Source organism: Gossypium hirsutum, chromosome A12, assembly GCF_007990345.1.
Source record: "Gossypium hirsutum isolate 1008001.06 chromosome A12, Gossypium_hirsutum_v2.1, whole genome shotgun sequence".
Lineage (NCBI taxonomy): Eukaryota > Viridiplantae > Streptophyta > Magnoliopsida > Malvales > Malvaceae > Gossypium > Gossypium hirsutum.
In genome coordinates this window covers 38835540-38855399 of record NC_053435.1, presented here as the reverse complement: position 1 = coordinate 38855399, position 19860 = coordinate 38835540, and positions in this window count along the sequence as shown.

Sequence of the window (19860 nt, the reverse complement as noted above, 5' to 3'; positions counted from 1 at the left end):
ATTATCAAAGCATTAAAACATACTTGTAACATTATTTATCATGTACAGACTTACCTCGTAAACGAAATTGATTATTTGGATAGTTTACTCTATAACCTTCGATTTCCCCCAATCTAATTATGAATTCCTCTTTTGTTGATCTATGTGTATTCAAAATTAACCCTTTTATTCAACAAATCATTCAATTTAATCCATATACACATTTTTAGGGCATTTTACAAATTAGCCCTCACATTTTCACATTTTGACAATTTAGACCCTAATTCACAAAATAACAAAATACACAAAATCTCCATTTACACATGTTAGGTTGAACGTTCATAGAGTTCATATGAACCCATATTCCATCTATTTCACATTTTAGTCCCTCAATTTTCTATTTTCATAATTTAGCCTAATTTACTCAAATTCATCAAAAATTCAAAGACAAAACATGTTAGCTTAACATCAAGCTTCCATATACTATCATCAAACTTCATAAAAATCATAGTAGTTTCATCAATGGCTCAACTCAAAATCATCAACAATTTCAGAAATTGAGACATGGGCTTGATAGAACACTAAGCAACAATCACAAAAATGTAGAAATTATCAAAAACCAAACAAAACTCATACCTTAATTGATGCTTGAACTAGACGAACCCTAACTATCTCTTTTTCTTTTCTGTTTCTTTGATTTTTGGCAAGGATGAACACAAAATGCCTTATTTCATGTTTTGTTTAATTAATAACATAGTAATCATTAATAAACCATTATACATTAGGTCATTTATGTCCATTAATCTTTTCAATGGCATAAGAGCAACATAAGGACCTTACAATTTAAAAAGTCATAGCAATTTGACACTTTAGCAAATAGAACACATCTTTTACATTTTACGCGATTAGGTCCTTTTATCAAATTAAGCATACAAATGATAAATTTTCATACGAAACTTTCACATATGCTTAACCACATACTGTAAATAGAAAAATAATATTAAAATATTTTTTTGACTCAGATTCGTGGTCTCGATACCACTATTCTGACTAGGGTCTAAACCAGGCTGCTACAACTCTCCCCCCTTAGGGATTTTCGTCCTCGAAAATCTTACCAGTGAATAGGTTTGGATATTGTTTTCTCATAGCATCTTCGGGCTCCCACGTAGCCTCTTCAACATCATGTCGATGCCATATCACTTTCACTAACAGAATTTTCTTATTTCACAATTCTTTAACCTTGCGAGCCAAAATACGGATCGATTCTTGATCATAGGTCATATCGGACTGAATCTCAATCTCAGACGGAGAAATGACATTCGAGGGATCAGATATGTATCGTTGAAGATCGATACGTGAAACACATTATGAATCTTTTCTAACTCTGGTGGCAACAACAATCTATAAGCAACCGGCTCAATACGCTCGATGATCTCAGACGGCCCTATGAATCTCGAACTCAATTTGCCTTTTCTGCTGAATCGAAGTACTTTCTTCCAAGGAGATACTTTCAAAGACACTTTTTCACCAATCTCATATTCAATATCTTTTCGTTTCAAATCTGCATAAGATTTCTGATGATCGGAAGCTGTCTTCAAACTATCTCGGATCACTTTTACTTTATGTTCAGTCTCTTTTATCAAATCAACCCGGTGAATCTTATTCATATACAAAGGTGTTAGGCACTTGCTGTAACACCCCGAACCCGAGACCGACACCGGAGTCGGACACGAGATGTTAACAAACTTTGAAAAATTTTTCCAGACACTGCCCAGTCTGAGTACTAGTTTCTTCAAAAATCATATCTTGAGTTTCACAACTCGAAAATCAGTTTTGTGATTTTTCCCTGAAACTAGACTCATGTCTCCACCGATGTATTTTTTTCTAGAATTTTTGGTCGGGCCAATTAGTACAGTTTATTAGTCAAAGTCTCCCATGTTACAGGGGTCGACTACACTGACCTTTTCCCATTACAACTTGGATATCTCTCTGCACAGAGCTTCAATACTGATGCCGTTTGTTTCTGTGGAAACTAGACTCAGAGAGGAATCCATACATATATGGTATGACCCCTAATTATCTCTGGTCAATTTATAGTGAATTTCCAAAGTCGGAACAGGGAATCCAGAAACTGTTCTGGCCCTGTTCCACAAGAACCAGAATATCTCTTACTGTACTGCTCATATGATTGTTTTGTTACTTTCATATGAAAGTAGATTCATCAAGGTTCGATTACATAATTTATTCACTATTTAATTCCACTGCTACGAATTCTTGTGATTTTTCCAATCCACACCACTGCTGCTGTCAGCCTCTGTTTTCAAAGTAAACCTTACCTATTTTCGGGGTTTCATGGACCAACTAGGGCCTTGTCATACATATGCCCACATATGATCATACTTAGCCATTCCAATGGCTGATCATTTGCTCAACACTTCCATTCCAACTATAGTTACATCATGAAACCATCTATACATTCATAAACACGAATGGTCTAATGCCATACTCCACTTCTACAAGCCATTTTCGCATGGCTGTACACTTATACATTTCATAAAGTACTCGAAAACAACAATGGGTAGTCCTATACATGCCATATCAAAATTCAACCAAAATAGTACCCAAAAGAGCCTTTGATAGCTAAACGGAATATTTCACAATACGCAATTTACCGATATCAAACTTGCTTCACAACATTAACAACCCTTATGTACATACACAATAGACTAACTTAGCCGAAGGCCGGTAGCTCGTTTATCAACTGAGCGAACATTTATTTGTAAGGGCTCGCTTAAATTCAACACATACGTAACATATCCCCATATTGGGATGTTTTTCGAGTATTCGCTGGAATTTTACAGCAAGCTCATTCATTACCAAATCACGTACCTTCGGAATTTAACCGGATATAGCTCCTCGTTCAAATGCCTTCGGGACATAGCCCGGTTTTAGTAACTCACACAATGCCTTCGGGACATAAGCCGGATTTAATAACTCGCACGAATGCCTTCGGGACTTAACCCGGATTTAGTATCTCACACAAAGGCCTTCGGGGCTTAACCCGGAATTTGTATCTCGCACAAATGCCTTCGGATCTTAGTCCGGATATATTCACTTAGCACAAAGCCTTCGGGACTTAGCCCGGACAGCATTCAATTAATCATGCACATCTAACAATAATTCATGGCACATTCATATTTCATTTTCATTTGCGAAACTCAAACACAAGGCACATATCGTCCTTGCACATTCGGCTCAATAGCCACACATAGAGCATGATTTAATCACATCGTAATTTAAGCTCTCTTACTCAAGAACTTACCTCGGGTGTTGTCGAACGATTCCGCTAGCTATTCAAGCACTTTTTCCTTCCCTTTATCGGATTTATTTCCCCTTTGCTCTTGAGCTTAATTAAACAAATAAATTGATTTCATCATTTAGGCATCAAAAAGATGAACACAAGGCACTTAGCCCATATTTATACATTAGACATTAAAGTCTCATACATGCAAAAATCATGCATCAACACAACATATTAGCTAATTTCTTTCCCCTTGGCCGAATATGCATGTCTATTTTTGGGGTCGATTTCAACACTTATTACACACATATACACACTAGTAAAGCATCCTCCCCCTTTTCATCAATTTAACACATGCATTGCTCATTAACATGCAAAGTTACATTCGGCCTTAGCACACATCTTGCTAGCCGATTCTTCTCCATTTAGCAACCAATGCACATATGTGCTCACACAAAAATGCTAAAAAGGAGGTTCAAGAATCATCAAGCCATCATCACATGCATCATTAACAAGCTTCATATTTTACATGCAATGGCATTAACACAACCTCCACCTAGGCCGAATCTTAACTCATCCTCATGCCTCATCACCACAACATCAAACACCAACCAAGAATGATGCATCCATGGTCAAGTGCCATTTCCATCACATAGCAAGATTTAGACCATGGGCTAGGTAGAACTCAAGCTAACAACTAAAACATGCATGCATCTCATGGAACATCATCAAACATACCTTAGCCTAGCTACATGCATGGCCGAATCTCTTCACCTTTCTTCTTCTTTCCTCCTTAAAATTTTTGGCCAAGGATGAACCAAAGGATGAGAAATTTTGTTCTTTGTTTTTCTTTCTAATTTAGGCTAAATGAAGGTGAGAAAAGGATGAACAAAGATCTTCTCCTCTCTTTTCTTTAGCTCACGGCAATGGGGGGGAAAAGAATCAACTACACACTTTTTTTTTGTGTATTCATCATACTCCTTTTCATTATTTAATTTCCATGCCTATTATTTTATTTTTTTCCACCCATGATGCACCAACAAAACATGTCTATGACATGTCTTGGCCATCAAACTTGGTCTACCATGCTTGTCATGGCCGGCCACTACTAGTAGGGGGGGAATTTGACATGCAAGTCCCCCATTTGTCCACATGCACTAATAGGTCCTCACACATTGACCTATCACATTTTAGAATTTTCTCACATAAGTCCTATTGACTAAATTCACATGAAATCAACCAAATTGAAGCTTGAAATTTTCACACATTCATAATTACATATTCTAGACAATAAGTATCACATTCAAACATTTCGGTGACTCGGTTTAGCGGTCCCGAAACCACTTCCCGACTAGGGTCAACTTTGGGCTATCACAACTCTCCCCCACTTAAGAAATTTTCGTCCCCGAAAATCTTACCGGTAAATAGGTTTGGGTATCGTTCTTTCATCGAGCTCTCGGTCTCCCAAGTAGCTTCCTCGATCCCGTGTTTGAGCCATAACACCTTTACTAGCGGAACTCTTTTGTTTCGCAACTCCTTCACTTCACGAGCTAGGATACGCATCGGTTCTTCTTCATAGCTCATGTCGACTTGAATTTCAACCTCTGATGGGCTAATTATATGCGATGGATCAGATCGATAGCGTCGAAGCATCGAAACATGAAAGACGTCATGAATCTTTTCAAGCTCCGGGGGCAAAATCAATCTATACGCAATCGGACCAACTCGTTCGGAGATTTCGTACGGCCCAATGAATCTTGGGCTCAACTTGCCCTTACGGCCGAACCTGAGTATCTTTTTCCAAGGTGAAACCTTAAGGAACACTTTGTCTCCCACCTGATACTCGATGTCTTTTCGTTTCAAATCTGCGTACGACTTCTGACGATCCGTGGCTACCTTCAGACTTTCACGGATTACCTTTACTTTCTGTTCAGCATCTTTAATCAAATCAACTCCGAAAATTTTACTTTCACCGAGCTCGGTCCAAAACAATGGTGTACGGCATTTACGACCGTACAAAACCTCGTAAGGTGCCATCTTAATACTTGATTGAAAACTATTGTTGTAAGCGAATTCAATCAAAGGTAAATACCGTTCCCATGAACTACTGAGCTCGAGGATGCAACATCTCAACATATCCTCAAGTATCTGAATTATCCGCTCGGATTGACCATCGGTTTGGGGGTGAAAAGCAGTGCTAAAATGCAGCTTGGTACCCAGAGCTTCTTGCAATTTCTTCCAAAATCGTGAGGTGAATCTCGGATCTCTATCCGACACGATAGAAACAGGTACCCCGTGTAATCTCACAATTTTATAAACGTACAATTCAGCTAGTTTATCCAATGAAAAATCCGTACGTACGGGGATGAAATGAGCCGACTTAGTCAGTCTATCAACAACAACCCATATAGCATCCTTCTTACTTGCTGACAAGGGCAGTCCGGACACAAAGTCCATTGTGACTCGATCCCATTTCCACTCGGGTATCATGATCGGCTGGAGTAATCCTGAAGGCACTTGATGTTCCGCTTTCACTTGTTGACATATTAAACATCTCGAAACAAAGTCGGAGATGTCCCGTTTCATACCATGCCACCAAAATTGACGTTTCAAATCGTTGTACATTTTCGTACTCCCCGGGTGAATTGACATTCGGCTACAATGGGCTTCGTTCAGAATCATCGAAATGAGTTCCGAATTCCTTGGAACACACAAACGATTTCTGAACCTCACACAATCATCATCATCAATTTGAAACTCCGATTCCTCGTTCGGAAAACACTTAGCCCGTTTTGCAACCAATTCATCATCGACTTTCTGAGCTTCACGAATTTGGTGAGTCAATAATGGTTTAGCTTTTAATTCAGCTACTAACACATTGTCTGGTAGAACAGACAAATGCACGTTCATCGCTCGTAAAGCAAACAATGACTTCCGGCTTAAGGCGTCCGCAACCACGTTAGCCTTTCCCGGGTGGTAATCAATGACAAGTTCGTAATCTTTCAACAACTCAAGCCAACGTCTTTGTCGCAAATTCAAGTCTCGTTGAGTCATCAAATATTTGAGACTTTTGTGATCCGAAAATACATGGCACTTCTCACCAAACAGATAATGTCGCCATATTTTTAAAGCAAACACGATGGCAGCTAGTTCGAGATCATGGGTCAGATAATTCCTCTCGTGTGGCTTCAATTGTCTCGACGCATAGGCCACGACTCGACCTTCTTGCATCAATACGCAACCCAACCCAAGTAGGGATGCGTCACTATAAATGACAAACTCTTTACCTGATTCGGGTTGCACCAAAATTAGAGCTTCAGTCAAATGAGTTTTTAGTTGGTCGAAACTTTTCTGACATTTCTCCGTCCACTCGAACTTAACATCCTTTTGAAGTAGCTTCGTCATTGGTGTGGCTATCATCGAGAAACCTTTCACAAATCGTCAGTAATAACCGGCGAGCCCCAAAAAGCTCCGAACTTCAGTAATATTTCTCGGAGGTTTCCAGTCAAGTATGGCTGAAATTTTGTTCGGGTCAACTCGAATACCCGACGCGGATACCACATGACCCAAGAAGCTAACTTCTCTTAACCAGAACTCACACTTACTGAACTTAGCATATAACTGCTTATCCCGCAAAATTTGCAGCACTAGCCTCAGATGCTCAGCAGGTTCGGTCTCATCTCTTGAATAGACCAAAATGTCATCAATGAACGCAACTACGAACCGATCCAAATACGGTTTGAAGATCCGATTCATCAAATCCATAAATACTGCAGGGGCATTAGTGAGCCCAAACGGCATCACTAAGAATTCGTAGTGACCATATCTCGTTCTGAAGGCAGTTTTAGGAATATCTGAATCTCGAATTCGCAACTGATAATAGCCCGATCTCAAATCTATTTTTGAGAACACTGAGGCTCCCTTCAGTTGGTCGAACAAATCATCGATGCGCGGCAACGGATATTTGTTCTTTATCGTCACTTTATTCAGCTGACGATAGTCAATGCACAACCTCATGGTTCCGTCCTTCTTTTTCACGAACAATACTGGTGCACCCCAAGGTGAGAAACTTGGTCGAGCGAAACCTCTATCCGTCAGTTCCTGCAACTGAGCTTTCAAGTCCTTTAACTCGGTTGGTGCCATACGATACGGAGCTATCGAAATCGGCGTAGTCCCAGGTACAAGCTCAATACCAAACTCTACCTCCCGAACAGGTGGTAAACCCGATAATTCTTCCGGAAAAACATCCGGGTATTCACAAACCACCGGCACAGATTTGGGTTTCTTTTCTAATTCTTTGTCATCAAGTACATACGCAAGGTATGCTTCACACCCTTTTCTTACATATTTCTGTGCCAACATTGCTGATATTACAGCTGGCATCCCCTCCAAGTCCGCAGACTCAATTCGGACTACTTCGTTATTTGCGCACCTCAAATCAATAGTCTTGCTCTTGCAATTCACAATCGCATCATGCGCGGTCAACCAATCCAAACCAAGGATAACATCAAATTCATCAAACGGCAGAAGCATCAAGTCCGCCGGAAAACAGGAACCTCGAATTTCCAGGGGACATTTCTTACACACTTTGTCGACAAGCACGTAATGACCCAAGGGATTTGACACCCGAATTACGAACTCAGTAGACTCAATAGGTAAAGTCTTACTGGATGCTAAGGTTTTACATATGTAAGAATGAGTAGAACCGGGGTCAATCAAAGCAATTACATTAGTATCAAAGAGAGTGAATGTACCGGTAATAACATCAGGTGAAGAAGCATCCTCGCGGGCACGTATAGCATAAGCTCTAGCAGGCGCACGAGCTTCGGATCTGGTTATATCATCTCTAGATCCTCTCTGACCACCACTAGCATTGCCCGTATTTCCAGATGGTCTACCTCGAGCAGTGGTAGCACCCGGTTTCCCACTCTGATTTTCATTCTGTTCAAACAACCTCGGGCAATCTTTAATGAAGTGGTCAACTGATCCGCACTTGTAACAGGAGCGGTCAGGGAATCTACAACTCCCCGAATGCCATTTACCGCAATATCGACATTTCGTTCTATCTCGACGTTCATTCCCAACACTGGCGACCGAAGTGCCTCATGTACCCACAGGGGGTCGATCACGATCTCATCTAAAAAGGCCCGAAGTGCCTCTAAACTGGCCCGCATCATCTCGAAATCTCTTCGATGTCTGTTGAAGAGACCTTCCCGAGGATCTTTTACGAAACTCTCCAGTTCCCTCATCAACTCTTTGCTTTTCTTTTCTAAGCTCTTCAGCTTTACAAGCTCGTTCAACAAGTACCACGAACTCTCGTATTTCAAGAACGCCAACGAACATTTTTATATCTTCATTCAGCCCATCCTCGAAGCGTTTACACATAATAGCTTCGGACGAAACACATTCCCGAGCGTATTTGCTAAGTCTAACAAATTTTCGCTCGTAATCAGTAACCGACATGGAGCCTTGCTTAAGCTCAAGAAATTCCTTCCGTTTTTGATCAACAAATCTCTGACTGATATACTTTTTCCGAAACTCAGTTTGGAAAAACTCCCAAGTTACTTGCTCTCGGGGCACAACAGAAGTCAGAGTACTCCACCAATAGTAGGCAGAATCACGTAGCAAGGAGATAGCACACTTTAGGCATTCATCGGGTGTACAAGATAGCTCATCGAGTACCCGGATAGTGTTGTCCAGCCAAAATTCAGCTTGCTCGGCATCATCGCTATCCACAGCCTTAAATTCAGTAGTCCCATGTTTTCGGATTCTGTCAACTGGGGGCTTATTTGACCTTATTTGGTCCGTTACCGGTGGTATTGTAGGTGCGGGGGTAGTATTTGTCGGGAATGGAGGTTGTGGAACAGCCATATTAGTTCGAATGTATTGGTTGAACCAATCATTCATCACGCTATAGAATGCTTGTCTAGCTTCATCATTCAGATTACTAGCATTAGGTTGAGAGTCTGCCGGCACTGTCCCTTGTGCGGGAGCAGGCGCTACACTCTCAAGATCATCAGCTACCTCTCGGTCACGATCGGGATCCATTACTATAAACACATTTACAATTGTCAGAAATCACCACACTATCAAGTAATCACATAAAATGGCATGTATAGCTAGACCCAACACATTACGGTAGTCCTAGAATCGACTAAACCGTAGCTCTGATACCAATTTAATGTAACACCCCGAACCCGAGACCGACACCGGAGTCGGACACGAGATGTTAACAAACTTTCAAAAATTTTTCCAGACACTGCCCAGTCTGAGTACTAGTTGCTTCAAAAATCATATCTTGAGTTTCACAACTTGAAAATCAGTTTTGTGATTTTTTCCTGAAACTAGACTCATGTCCCCACCTATGTATTTTTTTCTAGAATTTTTGGTCGGGCCAATTAGTACAGTTTATTAGTCAAAGTCTCCCATGTTACAGGGGTCGACTACACTGACCTTTTCCCATTACGACTTGGATATCTCTCTGCACAGAGCTTCAATACTGATGCCGTTTGTTTCTGTGGAAACTAGACTCAGAGAGGAATCCATACATATATGGTATGACCCCTAATTATCTCTGGTCAATTTATAGTGAATTTCCAAAGTCGGAACAGGGAATCCAGAAACTGTTCTGGCCCTGTTCCACAAGAACCAGAATATCTCTTACTGTACTGCTCATATGATTGTTTTGTTACTTTCATATGAAAGTAGATTCATCAAGGTTCGATTACATAATTTATTCACTATTTAATTCCACTCCTACGAATTCTTGTGATTTTTCCAATCCACACCACTGCTGCTGTCAGCCTCTGTTTTCAAAGTAAACCTTACCTATTTTCGGGGTTTCATGGACCAACTAGGGCCTTGTCATACATATGCCCACATATGATCATACTTAGCCATTCCAATGGCTGATCATTTGCTCAACACTTCCATTCCAACTATAGTTACATCATGAAACCATCTATACATTCATAAACACGAATGGTCTAATGCCATACTCCACTTCTACAAGCCATTTTCGCATGGCTGTACACTTATACATTTCATAAAGTACTCGAAAACAACAATGGGTAGTCCTATACATGCCATATCAAAATTCAACCAAAATAGTACCCAAAAGAGCCTTTGATAGTGTGGGCGACTTCGACTTCAAGATCCCGAGTCCGATAGCTGGAGAACCAAAAATCTATAAAACAGAGGAGCAGTGTAACGAGTAAGCAATTTATGCTTAGTAAGTTTTGAGCAAGGAATTCCAGCATAAACAAAGAATAACACACAATTAGCTAAACGGAATATTTCACAATACGCAATTTACCGATATCAAACTTGCTTCACAACATTAACAACCCTTATGTACATACACAATAGACTAACTTAGCCGAAGGCCGGTAGCTCGTTTATCAACTGAGCGAACATTTATTTGTAAGGGCTCGCTTAAATTCAACACATACGTAACATATCCCCATATTGGGATGTTTTTCGAGTATTCGCTGGAATTTTACAGCAAGCTCATTCATTACCAAATCACGTACCTTCGGAATTTAACCGGATATAGCTCCTCGTTCAAATGCCTTCGGGACATAGCCCGGTTTTAGTAACTCACACAATGCCTTCGGGACATAAGCCGGATTTAATAACTCGCACGAATGCCTTCGGGACTTAACCCGGATTTAGTATCTCGCACAAAGGCCTTCGGGGCTTAACCCGGAATTTGTATCTCGCACAAATGCCTTCGGATCTTAGTCCGGATATATTCACTTAGCACAAAGCCTTCGGGACTTAGCCCGGACAGCATTCAATTAATCATGCACATCTAACAATAATTCATGGCACATTCATATTTCATTTTCATTTGCGAAACTCAAACACAAGGCACATATCGTCCTTGCACATTCGGCTCAATAGCCACACATAGAGCATGATTTAATCACATCGTAATTTAAGCTCTCTTACTCAAGAACATACCTCGGGTGTTGTCGAACGATTCCGCTAGCTATTCAACCACTTTTTCCTTCCCTTTATCGGATTTATTTCCCCTTTGCTCTTGAGCTTAATTAAACAAATAAATTGATTTCATCATTTAGGCATCAAAAAGATGAACACAAGGCACTTAGCCCATATTTATACATTAGACATTAAAGTCTCATACATGCAAAAATCATGCATCAACACAACATATTAGCTAATTTCTTTCCCCTTGGCCAAATATGCATGTCTATTTTTGGGGTCGATTTCAACACTTAATACACACATATACACACTAGTAAAGCATCCTCCCCCTTTTCATCAATTTAACACATGCATTGCTCATTAACATGCAAAGTTACATTCGGCCTTAGCACACATCTTGCTAGCCGATTCTTCTCCATTTAGCAACCAATGCACATATGTGCTCACACAAAAATGCTAAAAAGGAGGTTCAAGAATCATCAAGCCATCATCACATGCATCATTAACAAGCTTCATATTTTGCATGCAATGGCATTAACACAACCTCCACCTAGGCCGAATCTTAACTCATCCTCATGCCTCATCACCACAACATCAAACACCAACCAAGAATGATGCATCCATGGTCAAGTGCCATTTCCATCACATAGCAAGATTTAGACCATGGGCTAGGTAGAACTCAAGCTAACAACTAAAACATGCATGCATCTCATGGAACATCATCAAACATACCTTAGCCTAGCTACATGCATGGCCGAATCTCTTCACCTTTCTTCTTCTTTCCTCCTTAAAATTTTTGGCCAAGGATGAACCAAAGGATGAGAAATTTTTTTCTTTGTTTTTCTTTCTAATTTAGGCTAAATGAAGGTGAGAAAAGGATGAACAAAGATCTTCTCCTCTCTTTTCTTTAGCTCACGGCAATGGGGGGGAAAAGAATCAACTACACACTTTTTTTTGTGTATTCATCATACTCCTTTTCATTATTTAATTTCCATGCCTATTATTTTATTTTTTTCCACCCATGATGCACCAACAAAACATGTCTATGACATGTCTTGGCCATCAAACTTGGTCTACCATGCTTGTCATGGCCGGCCACTACTAGTAGGGGGGAATTTGACATGCAAGTCCCCCCTTTGTCCACATGCACTAATAGGTCCTCACACATTGACCTATCACATTTTAGAATTTTCTCACATAAGTCCTATTGACTAAATTCACATGAAATCAACCAAATTGAAGCTTGAAATTTTCACACATTCATAATTACATATTCTAGACAATAAGTATCACATTCAAACATTTCGGTGACTCGGTTTAGCGGTCCCGAAACCACTTCTTGACTAGGGTCAACTTTGGGCTGTCACACTTGCAACCGTACAAAGCTTCGTAAGGAGCCATTTGATATTCAATTGAAAGTATTATTATATGCAAATTCAATAAATGGCAAGTATTGTCCCCATGTACCTTCAAACTCAAGAATACAACATCTCAACATATCCTCGAGTGTCTGAATAATCCGTTCGGATTGACCATCCGTCTGTGGGTGAAAAGCAGTGCTAAAGTGTAGTTTTGTACCTAACACATCTTGCAGTTTCTTCCAAAAGCGTGATGTGAACCTCGGATCTCTATCCGAAGAAATAGGTACTCCGTGCAATCTCACAATCTGAGAAATGTACAACTCAGCAAGTTTGCCAAGTGAAATATCTGTACGAATCAGGATAAAATGAGCTGATTTAGTCAATCTATCAACAACAACCTAGATTGCATCTTTCTTACTTGGTGTCAGAGGTAAACCGGATACAAAATCTATCGTGATTCTGTCCCATTTCCACTGCGGAATCATAATCGCTTGTGACAAATGGGATGGCACCTGATGTTCAGCTTTAACTTGCTGATAGATCAAATATTTTGAAACAAAATCAGAAATATCTCATTTCATACTATGCCACCAATAATGCTGTTTCAGATCATTATACATTTTAGTAATACCCAGATGAATAGATAACTGACTGCTATGAGCTTCGTTTAAAATCGTCTGAATCAACTCTGGATTTTTCAGAACACATACTCGGCCTCTGAATTTCAAACAAACCTCAGCATCAACTTGGAATTCTAAATTAGTATTCAAATCACATTGAGCCCGTTTTGCTAACAATTCATTATCAATTTTTTGAGCTTCGTCAATCTGTTGAATAAATAATGGTCTCGCTTTCAACTCAGTTAAAACAAAACCGTCACTAAATAAAGTTAACAGCGTATTCATCGCAGGTAATGCAAACAATGATTTCCACCTTAAAGCATCAGCAACAACATTGGCCTTTCCCGGATGATTATCAATTACAAGCTCGTAATCTTTTAACAACTCTAACCATCTTCACTGTCGTAGATTCAGATCTTTCTGAGTCATCAAGTATTTTAAGCTTTTGTGATCAGAGTATACATGGCATTTCTCGCCATATAGATAGTGATGCCAAATCTTGAAAGAAAACACAATCGCAGCTAATTCAAGATCATGCGTCGGATAGTTCTTTTCGTGTAGCTTCAGCTGTCTCAAGGAATAAGCTATGACTTTACCTTCTTGCATCAAAACACAGCCTAAACCATTCAAAGATGCATCGCTATAGATCACAAATTCTTTACCTGATTCTGGCTGAACTGACACCGGAGATTTTGCTAATAAGGCTTTCAATTGATCAAAACTTTTCTGACACTTTTTAGACCTTTCAAATTTCACATCCTTCTGAAGCAGTTTCGTCAACAGAGTCGCGATCATTGAAAAGCCTTTTACGAAGTGTCGATAATAACCAGCAAGTCTCAGAAAACTATAGACTTCAGAAACATTTCTCGGAGGCTTTCAATCCAAAATAGCTGAAATCTTGCTTGGATCAACTTGGATGCTAGATGTCGACACAACATGTCCCAGAAAACCAAATTATTGTAACCAAAATTCACATTTGCTAAACTTCGCATATAACTGCGTTTCTCACAAACTCTGTAGCACTATTCTCAAATGTTCAGCATGCTCAGCTTCATCATGCGAATAAATCAAAATGTCGTCAATGAATACGACAACAAATCAATCTGAATACGATTTGAAAATTTTGTTCATCAAATCCATAAAAACAGTAGGTGATTTGTTAATCCGAAAGGCATAACCAAAAACTTATAATGTTCGTACCTCGTTTGGAAAGCAGTTTTCAGAATGTCTGAATCTTTTACTCGCAACTGATAATAACTTGATCTCAGATCTATCTTTGAAAACATAGTAGCTCCTTTTAATTGGTCAAACAAATCATCAATTCAGGGCAGAGGGTATTTGTTCTTGATAGTCACTTTTTCAACTGACGATAATCAATGCACATTCTCATCGTGCCGTCTTTCTTTTTCACAAATAGAATAGGTGCACCCCAAAGTGAGAAACACAGTCTTGCGAATCCTCTATCGGTTAATTCTTGCAACTGAGAATTTAACTCTTTTAACCCGGTCGGAGCCGGAGCCATTCTATACAGAGTTTAGAAATCGGAGTAGTTCCTAGAACTAACTGAATCCCAAATTCAACTTCTCAAATCAGAGGTAATCCTGAAAGTTCTATAGGAAACACATCAGTGAATTCACAGACAATAGGCACTGATTCCGCTTTCTTTTCTGATACTTTCGATTCAATCACATAAGCAAAGTAAGCTTCACAACCCTATTTCATAATACTCAGAGCTTTCATTGACGAAATCACAGTCGGTAACCCATTCAATTCACTAGATTCAATTCGGACTATTTCATCATTCTTGCATCTCAAATCAATAGTTTTCTGTTTGCAGTTCGTAACAGCATCATGCAATGTTAGCCAATCCATACCCAGGATTATGTCAAACTCGTCAAATTGTAACAACATCAAATCGGCCGAAAAGTAATTTTCTTGAATCATCAATGGACAATTCTTGCACACTTTATCAACCAATACACACTTGCCTAAGGGGTTCGATACTCTAATTACAAATTCAGTAGACTCTACAAGCAAAGTCTTACTGGATACTAAATTCACACATATATACGAATGAGTAGACCCTGGATCTATCAATGCAATAACTTCAGTATCATAGAGAGTAAAATTACCAGTAATAACATCTGGAGATGATGCTTATTCACGTGCTCGAATAGCGTAGGCTCGTGCAATTGCTCTAGCATCAGATCTTGCTGTAGTGTCTCGCGTTACACCTATACCGCGACTCACATTTCCCATGTTTCTCGGTGGTCTACCTCTAGCTGGGATGTTACTAGGCCTCGTGTTCTGAGAATTATCTTTTTCAGCTAACTCTGGGCAATCTTTTATAAAATGATCTAGTGAACCACAACTATGACAAGCTCCGTTATTACTTTTTCCCCAACAATCTACAAAATGTCATCTTCCACATTATTTACACTCAGGCTTTACATCCTTTGTGTTACCAACACTCTATACTGAGGTAGTTTGAGCTTTAGGGTTGGTATATTGCTTTCCATGATCTCTATTCTGATATCCCACTATCGATCGATCAATAAAATCTCTAGATTTCTTTGATGAGGAATGATAAGGTTTATTCATTGATCTCTTTATCAAATCTCTAGCATCTGAATCAGCTTTTCTCTTTTCTTTGCTGCGATCGTCGGCTTTACAGGCGTTCTCAACCAATACTACAAATTCTTTCAATTCAAGTATCTCGACTAACAGTTTTATGTCTTCGTTTAACCCATCAACAAATCTGTTAGACATGATCTCTTCAGTAGATGCATATTCTCGGGCATATTTACTTAAACGTACAAATTCTCTTTCATACTCAGTAACGATCATTCGGCCTTGTTTCAATTCTAGAAACTCTTTATTTTTCTGATCGAGGAATCTCTAGCTTATGTACTTTTTCCAGAACTCGGTCTGAAAGAATTCCCAGTAATTCGTTCCCTAAGAACCACCGATGTCAACGTTTTACACCAGTGATATGCATTATCTTTAAGCAAAGATACTACACATTTGATACATTCATCTAGAGTACAGGACAACTCATCAAATGCTCGGATAGTGTTCTCCAGCCAGAACTTAGCCCTCTCGGCATCACCATCAACTATAGCTCGAAATTATTCAGCCCCATGTTTACAAATCTTATCAATAGGTGGTTTACTTAATCAAATCGGGCTATTACTTGTGGCACAACTGGACTTGTTGAGGAACAGGTAGGGTTAAAGGTTGTTGAGCAGTCGGATTCATCCGTATCAATTTCGTGAACCATTCAGTCATCATTTGAAAGAAGGCTTGCTTAGCCTCTCCTCCCTGACTACTAGATATCGGCCTAGATTCGGCTGGCGCTATCCCTTGAGCAGGAGTAGGCGCATTGTCTTAACATCATCAGCTATCACTCGTTCGGGATCCATTAGCTATATGAAAAACATATTTTAACTGTCAAGAATAATTACACTATCACAATTCATATATATGGCATGTATAGCTGAACTCTCACACGCTATGTTAGTCCTAGAATAGACTAAACCATAGCTCTAATACCAACCAAATATAACACCCTTATCCCGTATTTGTTGCCAGATTAGGTTAAGAGGCATTACCGGACACATCAAAACATTTCACATTCATATCATAAATATCATAGCATCATTGTTATACATCATTATAGAGTCCCTTACATAAGTCAACAAGACCTTAAACATGATTTAGAAAGAGGTTGGGACTAAACTGAGCACATACAAAAATTTTTAAATCTCAAACATTTTTCCAAGTTACACAGGTCACACACTTGTGTGAATAGACCGTGTGCCTCACACGGCATTAGACATGCCCGTGTGTCTAAGTCGTGGCAAAACAGGACATACATACTGACTTAACCACAAGGCCACAAGACACGCCTGCCTGCCTTGGTCATGGTCGAAACTGACTTGGGTCACATGGTCGACCACATGCACGTGTGTCCGGCCCATGTATCCTTCAAAATGGCCACACACGCCTATATGCCAAGACTGTGTGCCTTACATGGCTACCAGACATGCCCATGTATCTAGGCCGTGCTTGAGACTGACTTGTATAACTAAGTTACAGCAGGTACATGGTTGAGACACATGTCCATGTGCTCAACCGTGTGGGGTAAAACTGGGCTTGATTTAAGCCACATTTCCCACCTATCTCAAACACACCAAAACCACAACATTTTGCATCATTTATAAGCAACCAAATCAACCATTTCATACATATTCCATAACATCCAAATACCATCCAATTCACTACTCAATTCCACAATCTAAATATACCAAAGTCATTAAAACTCACATAAGTTCCAAAAGTATAATCTCATCATCTTATCACCTATTTCATACCACAAAATTTACCATTTCAACATTTCACAATTAAACTATCACATAAGCAATATATATATCATATAACTTACTTAACAAACACACCATTTAGGCCAACTTAAGAGACCAAACATATCAACATCTACAAGCCATAACTCATGGCTAATATTCACAACACAAAACATGCCAAACTGAAATTAGCCTGTACACACCATATACCATGTATACAACTTTCAAAATGATACCAAAGTAAATGCCTGATAGTGTAAATGAGTCACTAACGATTCCCGGATCCGAGTTAGCTTTATAACACTATAAAACAGAAAACATTCTACAAAGTAAGCTTGAAGCTTAGTAAGTTCGTACTAAATATAATCAACAATTTATATAATACAAAACATCAACTAATAAACACTTAGTAGTTCTCAAATCATCCATGAATTCTTTTCCATCACAATTAATATGTTCATATTAATTCATCAAGCTTTATACACATAATAGCATTTACCACATAGGTTTCGTACATATCTGAACTTTCCCGTATTTATTCATTTTCTTTCTCACCTCTCGAATAATCACAAACATCGTACAATGCCAACGTCCCAGACGTTGTCTTACATGTAATCACATATCGATGCCACTGTCCCAGATAGGGTCTTACTCACACACGTATGTCAGAATCACATATTGATTCCATGGTCTTACTCGCACACATATATCGGAATCCTATGTCATGACATATGTATCCTAACTATTCCTAAGATTCATACGGGGCTTTCGGACGTCGTAACTCAGTCGAAACGAATGCTTGAACATGGTTACCAAGCTTATACACATTCAACAATAGCGTTTACAAATTCATACATTACATACCAGCATATATATTTAGCATTTAAATACAATTAGGCACGTCTATTTGCTTATAAACTTAACTAGTACGATACAAAATAGAATAGGGTAGCTAGTCGACAATTTTCACTTTCCCCCGATCTAAATCCGATTTCTTTGGTTCTTGATCTAAACATATTCAAATTAAGCTCAGTCAAACACATTTTTATTCAATTTATTCCAAAAACACATAAATGGGAAAATTACCATTTTACCCAGACATTTATAATTTTTACAATTTAGTCCCTATTGCACAAAACACAAAATATGCAAAATCTCAAGATACTCATGTTAAGCCGAATGTTGCTAGTGTTCATACAAGTCCATATATTTCATTTATTTCACGTTTTAGTCTCTCAAATTATTATTTTTCAATTTAGTCCTAATTACTCAAAATCATCAAAAACTCCAATACGAAACATGTTAATCTAAAACATATCTTTCATATTTCATCATCAAACAACAAAAATAACAAGCTCTAAACAATGGCACGACTCAAAATATTCATCAAAATAAAAAATTCAAGCATGGGTTTTATAGTACTCGAAGCAACGATCTCAAAAACGTAGAAATTATAAAAAACCGAACAAAAATTGAACCTTGATTGAGCTAAATAGATGGCCAAACCCTAACTTCTTGTTTTTTCCTTTTGTTTCGGCAATTAGAAAATAAAAATGATGAACATGACTTTCTTAATTATGTTATAATATGATATATCATAACATTTTATTTCATTTACAATTTTAACCTTATTTATTAAATTATAAAACCACTATAATTATGGCCATTACCGTCCACTTTAGCTAACAATGGGCTAATTGCCACATAAAGGCTTCCATTTAAAAAGCCAAATGCAATTTGGCCCTCTTTTAAAAATAACCACCAAAATTTCATTTTACACGATTAATTCCTTTTATTTAATCAGACACTCAAACGATAAAATTAAATCACGAAACTTTCACATATATAAATTCGCACAAAATAAACACAAAATAATTTTAAATATTTTTCTAACTCAGATTCATGGTCCAGAAACCACCGTTTCGGTTAGGGTCCAAATCGGACTGTTACAACTCTTCCCCCTTAGCGATTTTCGGCCCCGAAAATCTTACCAGTGAGTAGGTTCGGATAGCATTCTTTCATTGTATCCTCTAACTCCCGTGTTTCTTCCTAAACTCTGTGTTTATTCCACAGTACTTTAACTAACAAAATTTTCTTATTTCGCAACTCTTTAATCTCATGAGCCAGAATATGAATCGGTTCCTCCTTGTACATCATATCGGGCTTAATCTCAACCTCAGTAGGACTAATCACATGTGAAGGATCAGATCGATATCTACGAAGCATCAAAACATGTAATACATTGTGAATCTTTTCTAGTTCAGATGGCAACAATAGTCTATAAGCAA